Below are 18091 nucleotides of genomic sequence, written 5' to 3' on the forward strand. Positions count from 1 at the left end.
AAACTCAATCCTATTCCACTCTAAACCTTTAAAACACTTGAAAACATTTTAGAAAACCTTCCTCTTACCCTTCTAGAAACTTCTGACATCCTCGAATTTCACCGGACGGTAAGAATTCCGATGCCTGATCTAGCCGGGTATTACATTCTTCCCCCCTTTAACACATTCGTCCTCGAATGTTAACAAACATACAAACAAAAACAAACAAAGCGAAAATCTGCTCTCTAAAGAGAAACACAGAAATCGCTGGAGTAAGAACTCCCGGGTCTCTTATCTTTACGACACTCCTGGGGTGCTTCTAAGGGACTTCTCTCCTCAGATCTTTCTATTCTTCTATTCTGTGAGCTGAGTGTGTATGATCCGCTATAACTATGCGATACAGGTGAGATTCCATGAGATCTCCACCTTTGGTTCATACAGAACCTATATCGGATCCAACACTAATCCAGAATAAAAGAAACAAGGAAAGCAAATGAATTTCCTGTGAGAAGCAGATCAATGCTACTCCTCTAATCCTTTATAGGGTTCTAAGGGTTTAACCTCTTCTCTCAACCTATACTGGATCACCATGTCCTGGAGACACCATAAATACACTGTAACTTTCCTCTACACACTCTGATCCTTGCTTGCCTTTCTTCTTCTCTTCTGCTCCCTTCCTATTAAACTGACCTACCTCTTGCTGATGAGAGCTAGCACCCAGATTTCAGATCTAGCTTGGAAAATAACTGACTCCTGCCAGCTGATCCAACTGATCATCAATCTGAAGTAATACCTGTGCTTATAGGATAAACTGGTAAGCGACTTCCGACTGAAGGCAGCTAACATTTTATCTGCCTTATCCTTTAGATACTGATTTGTACACTCAGAGTCGCTAAATAGTGTTACCCCTTACTTCTGTTTTAGATTCTTCACTATACTTTCCTTTAATCGATAAAGATCTCACCTTTTACCCCATACGGTTATTATCTTTACATCTTGAGGTAACTACTATCTCTAGACCATGTATAGGATAATTCAACTCATGCGTCTTCCACTCCTGTTAGAAACAGAAGTAATTATCCTGCCACTTGCATTACACACTCTAGTCTCACAAGGGATGTCTATTGGTAGACAAAGCTACCACTGGTATTGTCCTGTACTGTACGGTCCTGACGTCAGTTTTACTTTAGTGCTTCACCACCCTTGTTACACTAGTCAAACCACACAACTTTGAGTCTTTCTTGCTCATTAGTGTGACACCTTCTCGAGATGTCTTAGACTGACTTCTCTGTAGCAATCTACCAAAACCCAGAAACTATTAATCTTTGTCACTGAGATGGGTCTAAGTCAATTGCTATAACTTTTACTTTCCTGGGGGCTACTTCAATTCCTTTCCTGGTACTGAACTCTTCTAGACTGCACTACTTCTCAACTAGAACTCACATCTGAAGAACTTGACAGCTAAGTCACGTTCTCTCAAGGTCTATAATACCAGCTTCTGATCATGGGCACTCTCCTCTATGTTTCTGGATCTCATCATGGTATTGTCAATACCGGAATGATTCAGACTCACACTAAAACCTCTGCTTAGAAGCGTCATGGCCTGTAATTCTTAGTGCCCATATTTCTTCCTGGACGCTGTCCTTACTTCTTGGTTACTCTTATCCTACCTGATAGTACCTGGATTTCAGATCTATCCAGAAAAGACCACTAGCTACTCTTACTTGGTCTCACGTAGATCGTCGATCCAAAGTAACAGATACGTGCTGGTAGTGACTTTGTCCAACGACTTACAGCCGAAACAAAGTCTCACGGATTCATCCTTCGTTTCCCATCACAACTCTGGAACATTCCAGGGTGAGGTACTAAGTCGGATACAATCCTTGTCTACCAACTCTAGCAACTACTCATCTGACTCTTACTATCCCTCTCACTTTACTAGTACCATCCTGTAGAGAAGACTAGGAATGGTGCTGGGTCCAGACACCACTCCTAGTTCTCATTCTATTCTCTTAGCAGGTGGTAAACTTGACAACTTGTCTGGAATAACATCTAAAACTGTTCTTTAGCTGTGGGCACAAAATTGGTTCCCTCCCTGATCTGACTAACTACTATGCTCTCGACACGAGCAAGAAACCTCTGATAACCTTTCCTGACCAGCTTAAGAGCCTCTAGGGCTGATATCAGACTTCTAGGCATCTCTACACTGTCCTCTCAACAGACTCCCTGTGATCCATCCTAATCTCTAAGCCTGACTACTCTGCCTCTGCTCTCTAAGGCAGTACGATGAGTAGCTAGCCCATCCACCCCTAGAATGACATCAAACAGTCACTCTAGAACCACTAGGTCAGCTGGAAGGCACCTACTCATAACTAGCACTGAACTCAACTAGCAGACTGACTCTGCCGCTGACGGATCACACTTAGGTCCACTGACCCAAAGAGGACACTCTAATCCCAGAAGCTATCAAACCCCCTACTCTCTGTGGCTCTCAAGGCCCTAAGGAAAGCGAAACATCAGAGTCTCTAACAGCAGACACATCAAAACATAAAGAAATGAAAAGTACCTGTCACTGCTATGTCCGATGTGTGAGCCTCTTGCTGCGTCAAAGTGAAGATCCGTGCTAGCACTGATGGACCTTCACCTGGGGAACCTGTGGAAGAAGGAGTGATCCCGCTCCCTCTGCCTCTGCCCTGCGCCATGGCTAGAGCTCCTGGCTGAGTCACTCTGTCTGAGGCTGTCTGCTGGGACTGTGGTCTCACAGTCGCGGTGGAACACTCACGTGCTATGTGCCCCTCCTGTCCGCACCTGAAACATGCTGTTGTCCCTACTAGACAGACTCCCTTGTGCGGCCTACCGCACCTTGGACATTTGGAGTTGGTCAAACCAGAGCTCGATCCCTCACCTATTTCCAGACCAGACTTTATCTGCTTCCAGAACTTATTCTTCTTTGATCTCCTGAGGCCTCTACCTCCTTTCATACTCTTTGTACTAGCCTCATGCAGAGGGGAGAGTTGAACATCACTTGTCTCTGCAAGTTTGGCACTAGCTTCCCTCTTCTGTGCCATATCTACTATATCACGGAAACTCTCCCTTGACCTGTCTGATAAAACCCCTCCTACAAACTCATGAGCAAACTGTTCCCAAGATAAGCTTTCTACCCTCAAATCCACATACTGGTTGAACCATTCCCTTGCTTTTTCACATGTCAATGTGACCCCTGCCATCTGAATGGCTCTACTCTCACTGGCTCCCAACTCATCAGTTATCAGCTTAGCCATTTTAAGATACTCAACAGGTTCATCACCAGTCTCAAATGTGGGAACATTCAACCTCAAATAATCTGTCATCTGTACCCTACTTCCTCCAGGTGAACTAGGCTTAGGTGTTTGGCCAACTGGGGCTACTGATTCTACTGGTGGTGGAGGAGGTGCAACATGCCCTGAGGTAGGGTTTGCTGAACTTGGATAACCAAAAAAGAGTGGAAACATGGTATACTGTGGATATGACAGTGGATATGGCGGGTAAAAGGGAGGATAGGGCATAAAGGTGGGATCTGGGTTATACCTAGGAAACTCTGATGTACAACCTATCAGGTACTCTGCCCCCCTCGGGTAGGGTGGATACGGAGGTGGAACAAATCTCGAGGCCTGAGTGCCTCCTTGAGACTCATCCATATCTCCTCTTAACATACTCATGCCCAAGCTACCCTCTCTTCTCTGCTCATCCTCCTCTACTTTTATATCCCCTGACATACCACCCTGAACTACTCCCCTTTGGCTCTCATCCAAAGACCTTCTAGAGTCCCTTGATGTACCTCCTCTGCTTAATCTATCTGATGTTGTCCTTTGCAGAACAGGGAGATGGGTATCCAGACCCTCATCCTCTGGCGGAGCTCCTGTCAATCTAGCAGATCGACGAGTCCCTCTCATCCTGTTTCTGTAAAGCACACAACACCACACAAAACATCAAATGATCCATGTGAAAACACATGAATCCACAACACATATAGAAAGCATATCAATAATGCACATGTATCTCATCATGGCATTTCACATCAGCATGCAAGACAAAACTCCACATTCTATCCTATTGGACATGATGTTACTTATTGTGCTTACCCTCCTACACAAGACAACACCTCTTTCCGATGTGAGCTATTTCTATTTCTTGAGCAAAGATGCTCCACACACCGTACTCTTGAGGCCCGATGCTCTGATACCAATCTGTAACGACCCGGAAACCGGTACCCCTCTATAACGGCCCGAACCATCACTGGCACTAGGATCTAGATCGGCTTAAGGCCGCCGGGACCCGTAGCAAGCCGACTATACTCTCTGTGTACCTGATAAATCCCATACATGAGACAAAACAACTCAACAATCCTGTAAAACTCTGTAGGCTTAACTACTGCTTCTCAGATATGTCAATCTGAAATGGCCCTCCGGGCCTATACCAGGGACTACTATCTGCTGTGGTTCAAGGGATTAAAACCCTTTTAATCTGTAACACATTCCACTGGTATCTCATCAAAGCCATACATTAAGCCTAACTCACACATTTCTCATCAAGAAACGTAAAACAGGATCCATGTACAAAGGGATAGATCATACACCACACTAATGGTAAATCAAACAGTAGGGTAAAGCACAATTCTATCCAGTATATGACAGTACATATCTATACATGACATTACAACTAATACATTAATTACATCATGTCCACTATTCTATTACAAACATACATTCATGCATATCTTTACTTTTGCTACCTCTGTCTTCCCATAGCTATCTCAGAACCTGCAAAACTGGGGTTAAGGGAGTGGGATGAGCTCTAGAGCCCAGTGAGGAGGAACAGTAAAACAATTCATTAATTACATGCTTTTATGAAATGCATCACATCACAAACATATCATCTCAAGGATGAACTTGTCACCAATAGCCCTTTACTGTATCCATATAATAATATGTCCAACTTGCCAGGGGCGATTAGGCCTCACCTGGACTTCTCTTACCTGACTCCATCACAAGGCCAACTGTGCCAGGGGCGATTAGGCCTCACCTGGACTTCTCTATCTGAGTCAGGTCAAACTGTCTAACTCATAGTACCAGGAGCGACCTGAACTATCCAGGAGCGACCTGGTATGGCTATCTCATGCCATATCTCATCTGATCTCATAGTATCTCACTGATATCAGGGGCTATGGATCATCCAACATTCATCCACACAAATATAATCTTATGCAATGCAGCATATTCGTGAATTCTAATGCAACACAACCTACTACATAACATGGCATTTTATGATGCATGGATCATGCTAAGAGCGTGTCATTTCTCAAATTAAAATATAAGGTTTAGTTCCACTCACCTCTGCTCTTCTAGCAGAAACTGACTGATTTTGCACCTACTAATCCTGGTGACCTCCTCGATCTCTTGGGTCCAATCCTACACAAATGGACTCGAATGAGGTGTCAAACATACTCTGAATAACTCATAAACAACTTCCCAAAATCCCTCTAAAAGCTCCTGAAACAAACACACAATGTATGCAAAAGAAAAGCTAGACAGAACACATTCGGCGGCAGGTTCGGCGGCCGAATGTCCTCTCCAGAGACGAAACTCAAGCACCTTCGGCGGCCGAATCTCCACTTTCGGCGGCCGAACCCTTTCGGGGGCAAGGTTCGGGGGCCACAACACACTCCAGAGACGAAAGTCTCTAACCTTCGGCGGCACCTTCGGCGGCCGAATCCTCCAAACAGAGCTGAACCTCAAAAACACTCGGGGGCAAGCTGTGGCAGCCAAAGTTACCATGCAAGGGGTTCGGCGGCCGAATGCTCCTTCGGCTGCCGAACCTGAGTGCTTCAAGAACTAAGCTTCGCCCGCAACCTAACTCCTCTATCCTTTCTTCCTTCCTAAACATACATAACTCCAATCCTCAACTCGCATATACTCAAGTATATGCTCCAAGGGGTCCAAAACTACCTATCAACCCCAACAAACAATACACATAACACATAATCATGCATAAACTATTAAAACATCAAAACTAAACCTATATACATAACTCTACCCTTAACCTCTTTAAAAACTGTCATAAATCATTAAAACAAGTTTAAAGACTTCCCTTACCTCTTGAAAACAGAAGCTAGACAATCTGAACTCAAAGCTATACACCAACACCTCTTCTTCTTCACCAAACCACCAAAGCTCTCCTTTTTTTCTCAAACCGTTCAAAACACTTTACCACCCTCAAACCTGTGCATGGGTGATTAAAACTTTGCAGATGAGTCATAGGAGACGTGGCCTAACCTCTGGGTATGATTTGGAGACAACACCTGTCCAAAATAGTGACTGAGAAGTGCCCATTCGTTGGCTGGCCAACTCAGCTTCGGCTGCCGAATCGCATGCAAAACCATGCAACATTCGGGGGCCGAACATTGGGCACTTTCGGCGGCCGAACTTACCTTCGGCGGCCGAACCTGGCCTTTGTCCCCAAAGACTTTTCTCTTCAAAACTCAATCCTATTCCACTCTAAACCTTTAAAACACTTGAAAACATTTTAGAAAACCTTCCTCTTACCCTTCTAGAAACTTCTGACATCCTCGAATTTCACCGGACGGTAAGAATTCTGATGCCTGATCTAGCCGGGTATTACATTCTTCCCCCCTTTAACACATTCGTCCTCGAATGTTAACAAACATACAAACAAAAACAAACAAAGCGGAAATCTGCTCTCTAAAGAGAAACACAGAAATCGCTGGAGTAAGAACTCCCGGGTCTCTTATCTTTACGACACTCCTGGGGTGCTTCTAAGGGACTTCTCTCCTCAGATCTTTCTATTCTTCTATTCTGTGAGCTGAGTGTGTATGATCCGCTATAACTATGCGATACAGGTGAGATTCCCTGAGATCTCCACCTTTGGTTCATACAGAACCTATATCGGATCCAACACTAATCCAAAATAAAAGAAACAAGGAAAGCAAATGAATTTCCTCTGAGAAGCAGATCAATGCTACTCCTCTAATCCTTTATAGGGTTCTAAGGGTTTAACCTCTTCTCTCAACCTTTACTGGATCACCATGTCCTGGAGACACCATAAATACACTGTAACTTTCCTCTACACACTCTGATCCTTGCTCGCCTTTCTTCTTCTCTTCTGCTCCCTTCCTATTAAACTGACCTACCTCTTGCTGATGAGAGCTAGCACCCAGATTTCAGATCTAGCTTGGAAAACAACTGACTCCTGCCAGCTGATCCAACTGATCATCAATCTGAAGTAATACCTGTGCTTATAGGATAAACTGGTAAGCGACTTCCGACTGAAGGCAGCTAACATTTTATCTGCCTTATCCTATAGATACTGATTTGTACACTCAGAGTCGCTAAATAGTGTTACCCCTTACTTCTGTTTTAGATTCTTCACTATACTTTCCTTTAATCGATAAAGATCTCACCTTTTACCACATACGGTTATTATCTTTACATCTTGAGGTAACTACTATCTCTAGACCATGTATAGGATAATTCAACTCATGCGTCTTCCACTCCTGTTAGAAACAGAAGTAATTATCCTGCCACTTGCATTACACACTCTAGTCTCACAAGGGATGTCTATTGGTAGACAAAGCTACCACTGGTATTGTCCTGTACTGTATGGTCCTGACGTCAGTTTTACTTTAGTGCTTCACCACCCTTGTTACACTAGTCAAACCACACAACTTTGAGTCTTTCTTGCTCATTAGTGTGACACCTTCTCGAGATGTCTTAGACTGACTTCTCTGTAGCAATCTACCAAAACCCAGAAACTATTAATCTTTGTCACTGAGATGGGTCTAAGTCAATTGCTATAACTTTTACTTTCCTGGGGGCTACTTCAATTCCTTTCCTGGTACTGAACTCTTCTAGACTGCACTACTTCTCAACTAGAACTCACATCTGAAGAACTTGACAGCTAAGTCACGTTCTCTCAAGGTCTATAATACCAGCTTCTGATCATGGGCACTCTCCTCTATGTTTCTGGATCTCATCATGGTATTGTCAATACCGGAATGATTCAGACTCACACTAAAACCTCTGCTTAGAAGCGTCATGGCCTGTAATTCTTAGTGCCCATATTTCTTCCTGGACGCTGTCCTTACTTCTTGGTTACTCTTATCCTACCTGATAGTACCTGGATTTCAGATCTATCCAGAAAAGACCACTAGCTACTCTTACTTGGTCTCACGTAGATCGTCGATCCAAAGTAACAGATACGTGCTGGTAGTGACTTTGTCCAACGACTTACAGCCGAAACAAAGTCTCACAGATTCATCCTTCGTTTCCCATCACAACTCTGGAACATTCCAGGGTGAGGTACTAAGTCGGATACAATCCTTGTCTACCAACTCTAGCAACTACTCATCTGACTCTTACTATCCCTCTCACTTTACTAGTACCATCCTGTAGAGAAGACTAGGAATGGTGCTGGGTCCAGACACCACTCCTAGTTCTCATTCTATTCTCTTAGCAGGTGGTAAACTTGACAACTTGTCTGGAATAACATCTAAAACTGTTCTTTAGCTGTGGGCACAAAATTGGTTCCCTCCCTGATCTGACTAACTACTATGCTCTCGACACGAGCAAGAAACCTCTAATAACCTTTCCTGACCAGCTTAAGAGCCTCTAAGGCTGATATCAGACTTCTAGGCATCTCTACACTGTCCTCTCAACAGACTCCCTGTGATCCATCCTAATCTCTAAGCCTAACTACTCTGCCTCTGCTCTCTAAGGCAGTACGATGAGTAGCTAGCCCATCCACCCCTAGAATGACATCAAACAGTCACTCTAGAACCACTAGGTCAGCTGGAAGGCACCTACTCATAACTAGCACTGAACTCAACTAGCAGACTGACTCTGCCGCTGACGGATCACACTTAGGTCCACTGACCCAAAGAGGACACTCTAATCCCAGAAGCTATCAAACCCCCTACTCTCTGTGGCTCTCAAGGCCCTAAGGAAAGCGAAACATCAGAGTCTCTAACAGCAGACACATCAAAACATAAAGAAATGAAAAGTACCTGTCACTGCTATGTCCGATGTGTGAGCCTCTTGCTGCGTCAAAGTGAAGATCCGTGCTAGCACTGATGGACCTTCACCTGGGGAACCTGTGGAAGAAGGAGTGATCCCGCTCCCTCTGCCTCTGCCCTGCGCCATGGCTAGAGCTCCTGGCTGAGTCACTCTGTCTGAGGCTGTCTGCTGGGACTGTGGTCTCACAGTCGCGGTGGAACACTCACGTGCTATGTGCCCCTCCTGTCCGCACCTGAAACATGCTGTTGTCCCTACTAGACAGACTCCCTTGTGCGGCCTACCGCACCTTGGACATTTGGAGTTGGTCAAACCAGAGCTCGATCCCTCACCTATTTCCAGACCAGACTTTATCTGCTTCCAGAACTTATTCTTCTTTGATCTCCTGAGGCCTCTACCTCCTTTCATACTCTTTGTACTAGCCTCATGCAGAGGGGAGAGTTGAACATCACTTGTCTCTGCAAGTTTGGCACTAGCTTCCCTCTTCTGTGCCATATCTACTATATCACGGAAACTCTCCCTTGACCTGTCTGATAAAACCCCTCCTACAAACTCATGAGCAAACTGTTCCCAAGATAAGCTTTCTACCCTCAAATCCACATACTGGTTGAACCATTCCCTTGCTTTTTCACATGTCAATGTGACCCTTGCCATCTGAATGGCTCTACTCTCACTGGCTCCCAACTCATCAGTTATCAGCTTACCCATTTTAAGATACTCAACAGGGTCATCACCAGTCTCAAATGTGGGAACATTCAACCTCAAATAATCTGTCATCTGTACCCTACTTCCTCCAGGTGAACTAGGCTTAGGTGTTTGGCCAACTGGGGCTACTGATTCTACTGGTGGTGGAGGAGGTGCAACATGCCCTGAGGTAGGGTTTGCTGAACTTGGATAACCAAAGAAGAGTGGAAACATGGTATACTGTGGATATGACAGTGGATATGGCGGGTAAAAGGGAGGATAGGGCATAAAGGTGGGATCTGGGTTATACCTAGGAAACTCTGATGTACCACCTATCAGGTACTCTGCCCCCCTCGGGTAGGGTGGATACGGAGGTGGAACAAATCTCGAGGCCTGAGTGCCTCCTTGAGACTCATCCATATCTCCTCCTAACATACTCATGCCCAAGCTACCCTCTCTTCTCTGCTCATCCTCCTCTACTTTTATATCCCCTGACATACCACCCTGAACTACTCCCCTTTGGCTCTCATCCAAAGACCTTCTAGAGTCCCTTGATGTACCTCCTCTGCTTAATCTATCTGATGTTGTCCTTTGCAGAACAGGGAGATGGGTATCCAGACCCTCATTCTCTGGTGGAGCTCCTGTCAATCTAGCAGATCGACGAGTCCCTCTCATCCTGTTTCTGTAAAGCACACAACACCACACAAAACATCAAATGATCCATGTGAAAACACATGAATCCACAACACATATAGAAAACATATCAATAATGCACACTCATGGCATTTCACATCAGCATGCAAGACAAAACTCCACATTCTATCCTATTGGACATGATGTTACTTATTGTGCTTACCCTCCTACACAAGACAACACCTCTTTCCGATGTGAGCTATTTCTATTTCTTGAGCAAAGATGCTCCACACACCGTACTCTTGAGGCCCGATGCTCTGATACCAATCTGTAACGACCCGAAAACCGGTACCCCTCTGTAACGGCCCGAACCATCACTGGCACTAGGATCCAGATCGGCTTAAGGCCGCCAGGACCCGTAGCAAGCCGACTATACTCTCTGTGTACCTGATAAATCCCATACATGAGACAAAACAACTCAACAATCCTGTAAAACTCTGTAGGCTTAACTACTGCTTCTCAGATATGTCAATCTGAAATGGCCCTCCGGGCCTATACCAGGGACTACTATCTGCTGTGGTTCAAGGGATTAAAACCCTTTTAATCTGTAACACATTCCACTGGTATCTCATCAAAGCCATACATTAAGCCTAACTCACACATTTCTCATCAAGAAACGTAAAACAGGATCCATGTACAAAGGGATAGATTATACACCACACTAATGGTAAATCAAACAGTAGGGTAAAGCACAATTCTATCCAGTATATGACAGTACATATCTATACATGACATTACAACTAATACATTAATTACATCATGTCCACTATTCTATTACAAACATACATTCATGCATATCTTTACTTTTGCTACCTCTGTCTTCCCATAGCTATCTCAGAACCTGCAAAACTGGGGTTAAGGGAGTGGGATGAGCTCTAGAGCCCAGTGAGGAGGAACAGTAAAACAGTTCATTAATTACATGCTTTTATGAAATGCATCACATCACAAACATATCATCTCAAGGATGAACTTGTCACCAATAGCCCTTTACTGTATCCATATAATAATATGTCCAACTTGCCAGGGGCGATTAGGCCTCACCTGGACTTCTCTTACCTGACTCCATCACAAGGCCAACTGTGCCAGGGGCGATTAGGCCTCACCTGGACTTCTCTATCTGAGTCAGGTCAAACTGTCTAACTCATAGTACCAGGAGCGACTTGAACTATCCAGGAGCGACCTGGTATGGCTATCTCATGCCATATCTCATCTGATCTCATAGTATCTCACTGATATCAGGGGCTATGGATCATCCAACATTCATCCACACAAATATAATCTTATGCAATGTAGCATATTCGTGAATTCTAATGCAACACAACCTACTACATAACATGGCATTTTATGATGCATGGATCATGCTAAGAGCGTGTCATTTCTCAAATTAAAATATAAGGTTTAGTTCCACTCACCTCTGCTCTTCTAGCAGAAACTGACTGATTTTGCACCTACTAATCCTGGTGACCTCCTCGATCTCTTGGGTCCAATCCTACACAAATGGACTCGAATGAGGTGTCAAACATACTCTGAATAACTCATAAACAACTTCCCAAAATCCCTCTAAAAGCTCCTGAAACAAACACACAATGTATGAAAAAGAAAAGCTAGACAGAACACATTCGGCGGCAGGTTCGGCGGCCGAATGTCCTCTCCAGAGATGAAACTCAAGCACCTTCGGCGGCCGAATCTCCACTTTCGGTGGCCGAACCCTTTTAGGGGTAAGGTTCGGGGGCCACAACACACTCCAGAGACGAAAGTCTCTAACCTTCGGCGGCACCTTCGGCGGCCGAATCCTCCAAACAGAGTTGAACCTCAAAAACACTCGGGGGCAAGCTGTGGCAGCCAAAGCTACAATGCAAGGGGTTCGACGGCCGAATGCTCTTTCGGCTGCCGAACCTGAGTGCTTCAAGAACTCAGCTTCGCCCGCAACCTAACTCCTCTATCCTTTCTTCCTTCCTAAACATACATAACTCCAATCCTCAACTCGCATATACTCAAGTATATGCTCCAAGGGGTCCAAAACTACCTATCAACCCCAACAAACAATACACATAACACATAATCATGCATAAACTATTAAAACATCAAAACTAAACCTATATACATAACTCTACCCTTAACCTCTTTAAAAACTGTCATAAATCATTAAAACAAGTTTAAAGACTTCCCTTACCTCTTGAAAACAGAAGCTAGACAATCTGAACTCAAAGCTATACACAACACCTCTTCTTCTTCACCAAACCACCAAAGCTCTCCTTTTTTTCTCAAACCGTTCAAAACACTTTACCACCCTCAAACCTGTGCATGGGTGATTAAAACTTTGCAGATGAGTCATAGGAGACGTGGCCTAACCTCTGGGTATGATTTGGAGACAACACCTGTCCAAAATAGTGACTGAGAAGTGCCCATTCGTTGGCTGGCCAACTCAGCTTCGGCTGCCGAATCGCATGCAAAACCATGCAACATTCGGGGGCCGAACATTGGGCACTTTCGGCGGCCGAACATTGGGCACTTTCGGCGGCCGAACTTACCTTCGGCGGCCGAACCTGGCTTTTGTCCCCAAAGCCTTTTCTCTTCAAAACTCAATCCTATTACACTCTAAACCTTTAAAACACTTGAAAACATTTTAGAAAACCTTCCTCTTGCCCTTCTAGAAACTTCTGACATCCTCGAATTTCACCGGATGGTAAGAATTCCGATGCCTGATCTAGCCGGGTATTACAAAAATCTGCCACCTCTTCTCTTCATAAGGCCTTTAAATAAGTCTTGGGAGGCTGCCTAGGCTTTCTTGGATGTCCATGCATCTTTTGGAGGCTTCCCAAAGTGTCCTTGGTCTAATATATGTCTTCTAGGTGCATGTGTGGAGTTGCAAGGACTTTTTGGTCTTTTAATTGCTGCCCAAGGTGTGTCCAAGAAGTCTTCTTCATGCACTAAAGAGGAAGGTGGAGCCTTGTTTTGAATTTTGAATGTGCATGGCATGAAGTGGGAAACATGTGATCTTCAAGATTTGGCTTCTTGAATAAGGAAGAGGCTGTTCGGAGGCACTTTCGGCTGCCTAAAGTTAGTTTCGGAAGCTGGACTTTCGGCTCTGGAGTGAAGGTTCGGCGGCCGAAGGTACCGCTAAAGGTGCCCGAGTTTCGGATCTGGAGGTGACTTTCGGCTTCCGAAAGTGCTTCCGAAGGTGGTTGAGTTTCGGCTTCCGAAAGTGCTTCCGAAGGTTGGTGACTTTCAGCTTCCGAAGGTGCTTCCGAAGGTGATTTTTCCAGTTTTGGCACTTTTTGGCAGTTTTAAGAGCATTTTCTTTAGAATGTCCCTTTACACCTAATATCTTCAAAACATGATTAAAACCACAAAATTAGGTAGGAAAGGTGTAAATAAACATCAATAAGATTATGATAATATGGACTAAAATATGCTCTATCAATGACTGACCAACCTCTAAAGAAAATCTTGCATAGACCCGAGACCTCAGGACAGATGCTAGCCTAGTTCGTGGAAATTAGCCCATATTGCCTCATTTACCGACCTCAGACTGCCATCAAAGCCCAAGCATTAGCTGACATCATAGCTGAGTGCTCTTTCAGCTCAGACCAGCAGGAATAGAGTGAAAGGTTACCGAGGCCAGCAAAAGAGAAGATCAACAGCCACGCGAGTTCAGATGGAACCTATTCATAGATGGGGCATCCAGCACCGCTGGCAGCGGGGCATGGGTACTTTTGAAAGGGCCGGATGGATTCAGGGTGTGCTATGCTCTGCGTTTTGGGTTCCCTCATCTAATAATATAGTAGAATACGAAGCCGTCATAAATGGGATGCAGATATCATTGGAAGTGGGGGCAACCGAGCTCAAAACAAACAATGACTCCCAACTTGTGATCAACCAAATAATAGGGGCATACCAGGCAAAAGTCCCCATCATGCAGAAATATTTGGCCAGGGTACGGGCTGTAGAAGTCAAGCTTGAAGAGTAGGGGGCAGCTGTGCAGTACCAAAGAATACCCCGGGGGAAAATAAAGAAGCAGACTTGCTCAGTAAGCTGTCCGAAGAAGAACTATAGTAGCTTCTAGATGAAGTATACATGCAGTACATTGATGTCCCTACTTTCGAAAAACCAGCCCCAGTCATGCAGATCGAAGAAGAACGGAGCTGGATGACTCCATATTTAGAGTACCTAGAGGTAGGGAAGTTACCCGAGGACAAAGCAGAAGCTAAAAAGATTGCAGCTAAGGCTGCCAATTATCAAGCAGTGAGGGGGACTCTATACCGAAGGGGGAAATTAGCCCATGGCTGAGATGTGTGAGCCTGGAGAAGGCTGTTAAAGTAATCCAGGAGATACACTAGGGAGTTTGTGGGGTCCATGAAGGGGCAACCACATTGGCAAATAAGATTTTCAAGCAAGGGTACTACTGGGCCACAATTAAAAAGGAAGCCGAAGAGTTCATCAAAAGATGTGATGTATGCCAAAGATTCGCCAATGCCATTAACAGCCCGGCCACACCATAGTCAGGCATATCTAGCCCTTGGCCATTCTCACAGTGGGGGATCGACATTCTGGGTCCTTTCCTAAAGACTGTAGGGTAGAAAAGGTTCGTGATAGTGGCTGTAGAATACTTCTCCAAGTGGTTAGAGGCAGAAGCTGTACCCATAATCACAGCTCGTAAGGTGATAGACTTTGTCTAGGGCAACATCATATGCCAATTTGGGATATCGAGGATGCTCATATCAGACAATGGCAAACAATTTGACTGTAGATCCTTTAAAGACTTTACAGGAAACATGGGCACAAGGCACAAGTTTTCTTCAGTAGCTCACCCCCAGTTAAACAATCAGACGGAAGTAACAAACTGGGCTATGCTCCAAGGATTGAAAAAATGGCTGGATGGAGCTAAAAAGACTTGGGCAGCCAAGCTGAATAGTATCCTATGGGCATTTTGGACTACACTTCGGACACCGACGGGAGAGACGCCGTTCGCATTAGCATTCAAAACCGAAGCTGTAGTCCCCATAGAGCTGCAGATCCCCTTCCACTGAGTTCAGTTCAATGACAAGAATACTAATGGAGAAAAATGGAGGAGTAACTTGGATGGCCTGGAAGAATTCAGAGAAGAGGCTCAAATAAGAATAGATGCTTATCAACAGAAGGCAGCACGATACTACAATCAGAAGGTCTGTGAGAGGAGCCTAAAGGTTGGAGATTTGGCCTTGAGAAGATTAGAAGCAACGGGGAAGAGAGCAACCGTGGGAAAATTGGCGCCAACCTGGAAAGGCCCCATTCAGGATAGCTAAAGTCATCAAGCCTAGGCTGTACTGAATTGAAGACCTGCAGGGAAACTCGAAGCCTCACGCCTGAAACATCCAGCACTTGAAGAGGTACTTCCCGTAAAAGTGACTCGCGGTTGTCGAAGCCGGTCAAAAATAACCTTTTCAGTTATTAATAATATTACTACTGCAGATAGTGGTGAAAGGACCGAATCCACAGGGAATTGAAAACTTACCTATCTTCCTTGTCAAGACCAAGAGAATTAACTGAAAGCAAAGAAACTGAAAGCAAAATAAAAATGAGTGCAAGTAAAGTAAAAAGGGGGGTTTTGAGATTGATTGAATTAATCTAAACTTGAAATCAATAAAAGAAAGCGAATAATAAAAGTAAAGAGATTTCAATAATGAGAAAGATCTAGTTGAAGAATTGGATCCACTTCAGTTGTTGGGATTGATCATTGACACTTAGTTTCCCTTGATTGATTCAATAGATTAGTTATGGAGATGGAAGACGCTCCTCACCACCATGTCTCTCCTTAATCATAAACCAATTAGGGAACGTCCTCTAATTAATTACTAATCAACAAGTTGCCAAGGAACGTCCTTGGGCCTTAGACATCAAAACAACTGTCAATTGCATTAAGAAATAGAGAGATCTAATCCTAGCTACCCAAATGCATGGTGATATTGCTAGATTATGCAACTTCCTTAGTTTTTACACCAAGTGTTATTGTGTTTGAACAATCCAAGCAATTACGAACTCAAAATTATTCAAACTAACAATATATTACCTTGCAATCAAGAATCAAATGGCCACATTGATCATAATAACAAAGCAATAATGGAATCAAGCATGAAATTGCACAAATATTGAATAACTAAAAGATAAATAACTTATGTTCAGATCTCACAATCCATAAAACAACCAAAGTATCACCTAATCTTCAACTAGAATAAAAGGTTTCAGCCACTCACGGCTGAAACAAAACAAGAAAATAAAGAAAGGAAGAAGAAGAGATGGTGCCACTTGCAATCCCGTATGTGTGTCCAAGGGAGAGTATAAAAAGCATGGGGAGGCTCCTTATGTGTCTTTTTATAGTTAAAAGTGTTGCCCTAGGTCCTTACTTGCTGTCCAAGTTGAATTCTTGGCTGCTCAAGTGCTGCCCATGCCGCCTATATCTTGCATTGATGAGGTGGAGCCTCATTTTTGAATTTTGAATTTTGAATGTGCAAGACTTGAGGTGGCATGCGTGACTTCTTTGGATTCTTTGACAAGCTGAATTTGAATTTCAAATTTGAATGTGCATCTTCTAAAGATTTGGCTTCTTTAATAAGTAAAAGGATTCTTGAAGATCTTGAATATCAAACTGCTCTGCAGACTGCACTTTCCTTATTTGGCACTTTCCTCATTTAGCACTTTCCTTAATGAGCTGAATCTTGAATTTGAATTTTGAATTCTCTTAAGGATTTGAAATTTCAATTTCAAATTACTTTCCTTATTTGACTCCTTTCAAAGTTGCATTTGGCATGCTTGCTCTCCTTTGCTCTATTTTAGGCAGTTTTAGGGGCATTTTCATCAAATTGTCTCTTTACACCATTTTTTGCAGAATAAGATCAAAATCACAAAATTAGGCAGAAAAAGTGTAAATTAACATCAATATCATCATGATAAAATGGTCTAAATTATACTCTATCAAAAAGACATGTAATGTAAACCCCTGTCCTTTGAGATATGAATAAAAATTATTATTTCGTTCTTCCTATTAGTATCCCTGAAGCAGGTACAGAAGACCTCAGTGAGGTAGGTGATCGTTCTCAGACAATGACCGCCGACACCATAAAACCGGCTGAGAAAAAGAAGACCTCAGTGAGATAGATGACCAGTCTCGGACAATGACCACCAGTACCACAAAACCGGCTGAGGAAAAGAAGACCTCAATGAGGTAGGTGACTGGTCTTGGAGAATGATTGCCAGCACCACAAAACCGATTGAGGAAAAGAAGATCTCAGTGAGGTAGGTGACTGGTCTCGGACAATGACCATCGGCACCACAAAACCAACTAAGGAAAAGAAGACCTCAGTGAGGTAGGTGACCGGTCTCGGACAATGACCACCAGCCCCACAAAACTGGCTGAGGAAAAGAAGACCTCAGTGAGGTAGGTGACTGGTTTCGAAAAATGACCAGCGACACCACAAAACCGGCTGAAGAGAAGAAGACCGACACAGAAAAAATAGCATCAAACAAAGGCCATAAGGCTCTAAAAGAAAAAACTGAGCAATAAGCAGCCGATCTAAAATAGGACCTCAGCTCGAGTAAAACTCAGCAAATAGGTAAAAACCTGATCCCGACCTCACAAAAAGAGCTCAAAACACCTAGAAACGATAGATAAAAATCCAATTCCGACCTCAGTT

The sequence above is a fragment of the Manihot esculenta genome, chromosome 8, assembly GCF_001659605.2.
Source record: "Manihot esculenta cultivar AM560-2 chromosome 8, M.esculenta_v8, whole genome shotgun sequence".
Lineage (NCBI taxonomy): Eukaryota > Viridiplantae > Streptophyta > Magnoliopsida > Malpighiales > Euphorbiaceae > Manihot > Manihot esculenta.